The 3,639-nt window shown below is 39.0% G+C and overlaps 1 pseudogene; it reads right to left on the minus strand.

Moving 5' to 3' along the window:
* Positions 1-1,080, minus strand: LOC149242803 (K(+) efflux antiporter 5 pseudogene; annotated as a pseudogene).
* Positions 1,081-3,639: the final 2,559 nt, after the last annotated feature.

A 3,639-nucleotide genomic window follows, 5' to 3' on the forward strand; every position in this document is an offset into this window, starting at 1 on the left:
TCATTTGTTGATTATAAATCTGCTTCTCTCAATCAGATGAAGATTGGATGCACGACTTAAGAGAACAAAAGCAAACTCTCCAATCTGAGCCAGGGACATACCAACAAAGAAAGTTGTCCTAATGCTGTAACCAAAGCCCTTCACAACGATAGTAACCACAACGGTCTTTGCAATAATCACCAGAATCACAGATGCTAGCAAAATATCCACATGGTTCCAGAGAAACTGGACATGAATAAGCATTCCAATGCTACAAAGGAAGAGTGCTGCAAAGAGATTACGTATGGGTTCAACTTGCTCAAGTGTATGATGAGCGAAATTTGTGGTTGATATCATAACTCCTGCTGCAAATGAACCCAGTTCAAGGCTCAGACCTAACTTGTCACTGCACCAAGCCACTAGCAGGCAGAAGGTAACCGAGGCCAGCTGGTAGAGTTCATTTGTATGGGAAGAGAGGCCTATCATTAGCTTCAGAAATCGGGGAACAAAAGACCAAGATAATATGCTTGTAGCTGTCAAGAACATGGAAAATACTACTAACGATTTCATCATTGACATTATCCCTTGCAAAAGTCCACTGCTTCCACCCAAAACAGGTAGCAATGCAAATAGTAACCCAACAGCACAGTCCTGCAGAATAAGCGTTCCAACTGTGACTTGGCCATGAAGGGCGTTGACACTATTTCGTTCCATTAAAAAGTTCAAAACCACTGCCGTTGATGACATTGACAGGGAAGCACCCACAAAGACACCTTCTGAAGATTTTGCCCCACATAGCAAGGCAGTAATGCCACAGAAACACATGAAAAGCAAGATTTGAAGCAGACCTCCCAAAACAACAACGGATCCAACTCGAAGCTTTTTTGAAGAAAATTCTAGACCTAGGGCAAAAAGAAGGAAGACAACACCAAATTGGGCAACGGACTCCACCTGGTTTCTAGTAGAGTAACTAGTTCCAGAGGCGTCCTCTGTGGAAGAACTGTTGCATTGAAGATTTGCAACACGTCTATACAGGTCCACAACGAATCCACCTCTATCCACAACTGGCAGGTGTAAGAGTTTGCCATCATGCAAAGTCATACAAAAAGAGTCGCATCCCATTCATTACCTTCTCAACAAGTTCTTTGTGCGCCTTAGGCAACCCAAAAACACGATAACGGAAACAGAAACACGATAACGGAAACAGTCCTCCTTTGTTTTTGAGTTACACATAAATATTAGCCCTTGAATGTCTTCCTTCACGCCACCAGCTGTTAAATTTTACTTTATGATTGATGATCCAATTGTCATCAGCTCGGCCTTGGTTCCTATTCAGAAGCCGCCTCACATCTCTTCCTCGGGACAATCAAAGAATAGAACAAATTCGGTTGAAACGCTGTAACATTTCCAAATGCTGCACGGTTCTCTTCATCTGCAATTTGCATTGATGCCGTGCCACCAGCAAGCAGAATACTGCTAAACAATTCTCGGCGTATATCCACGTCCCACTTATTTATATTCTCGATAACCATCTGGGGAAACCCGCGAAGTGAATGCCCTGTCCATCTTGGAGTTCATAAGATTGTTGTTGGAATGTTAGAATAAGAAGATTCATCAAAGACTGTGTCTGATACACGGCAGACAGCTTCCTTTAAATCATTTACAATAAACATCTGTGCGTATCTTTTATAGCTTGCAGTTGTATTAGGAAAATCAATATCTACAATTTGAAATTCTCCCGGTCGAGCCTCCTTTCTCTTGAAACGTTAATGTCTTCTGAATGATCGCCACTTTGGTCTTCAACTATGCTTTGCGATGGACCACCCATAGTATCACAGTATTGAGAAGAAACCTCATTGCTATTGCTTTTTATGTACACCTATTTTTTACCTTGTTTACCAAGATGATTTGAAGATTTACAGCTTTCAGTGGTTTGACATGAATTGTGAATAGCCTCAACTAAAGCTTTGCGGATTGAACCTTTTTCATTATCTGTGCATTTCATTGAAAGGTGCTGTTTGAATTGATCTTCTGAGATTGTTTCCTGTTCTAAACTACCTTTATCTAACAGTTGAAGATCTAGAATTCTCCTTATATCATAATCATAAAATGGATGCTCAATATTCACGATTACATGAGTCAGGAGCTCATGTGTCATATTTGAAATAACACCCTGCAGCATCCGGGGCACACACTGATATATATCATAAATAATCGCATAGTAAGCAGTTTGCAAGGAGACTATTTATATTATCTAAACCGCGGAAAACTGTAACAATCAAATGAGAGACATCGCTCAACACATCATCATTGTAAGGAGCCTCTGGTGTTCTATATGAGCAATTGGGAAATTTGGAGGGCAGCTTGCCAATGCCACATGTGCAGCTTTTTGTAGTGCTTCTAGAAGTTTCCCTTAAATATCTATCATTTCCCAATTTCGCAGCGCAGCCAATGCAAGGTCAGTGTTTTCGCTACGAAATCACTAAAACAGATGGCGCTGCTAAACTGCTAACGGATTTATGCGCTGCGAAAACACCCTGTCTTTAAGCTAGGCTAAAATTTTTTACACCAGACTTTTCAGTGATAACAGCGGCTCCACTTGGGATAGTGTGCCCTTGAAGCCTATGACGTGTTAACTTCACCTTTAATATGCATGACAGTCAGTTTATTTTCTGTTTTATGCTTACGCATTAGTCCATCTTGCAGATGCCTATATATACTTGCGTCTGCGTACGCTTATGTTAACTTTTTTAGATGCTGTAGTTTATGAACTTGTGAGAATTTTAGCACGTTTTTGAACTCTGTTTTTATAGAGCTGTTTCAGCACTTTTGATTATGTATTTATGCACATGAAGTAATGGAAATAGTGTTGTTTTGAAGTTTTAAGAGCATCTGAGTTTTCTGTGGGATGATATGAATGGAGGGCCCCTGTTCGTATTAGCCTTGTAAAGTATTTCATGTTTATACTTCTGCAATTTCTTTATTTTACATATAGAATTTCCTTTCTTGAGTTATGTACAGCTTGATTTCTTTTCATTGCTGCAGCCTTTATTTTCACTGATCAGATTTGCTTCTTTGCAGGTTTTTACCCGGGATTGAGTGTGTTGTATTTGCTTTAATATCTGATGGTAGTTGCAGTTGTCTTGTTCATAATGCTGCCCTTTTTACTCTGTTTTCTAGATTAGTTTTAGCTTAGTTTTACAAGTTGGATGCTAACTAATTTATGCTCTCTTTATCATGAATGGCTTATCTTTCAAGAGAACAGAACACTAATTAATTGCAGCTTGTCTTTGAGTAGTCTTGGCTTGTGACACTAATACTTTTTCCACTTGTTACACATAATCACATATGTAGGAAGCAGTATGATGGAAAAGGCTTAGTAGTGTTACAATTTGTCAATTAGAGTTTTTATCAATTCTTGGATTTGTCTTCAGCTACCTCCTAATCGTGTTTTACGCAGTACTATGTGGTAGAAACAGGGAGTTAGGAGGAGATAACCATTACCATCAATCCTTGAAGTGATTTTCTTGTTTCTTTTATTTGCAGCAATATGGATAGATACTAATGCCATTAGAACGTGGTCATTTACTTTCAAGTCATTTCAATTTATTCATTTCTTTCAAGTTCTTTTCCTTTACAAATTCAACAAGTAATTAGAAA

This window comes from Pinus tabuliformis, chromosome 8 (assembly GCF_031772625.1).
Source record: "Pinus tabuliformis cultivar Carrire ecotype Pingquan chromosome 8, CPIR1, whole genome shotgun sequence".
In the NCBI taxonomy this organism is placed as follows: Eukaryota; Viridiplantae; Streptophyta; class Pinopsida; order Pinales; family Pinaceae; genus Pinus; species Pinus tabuliformis.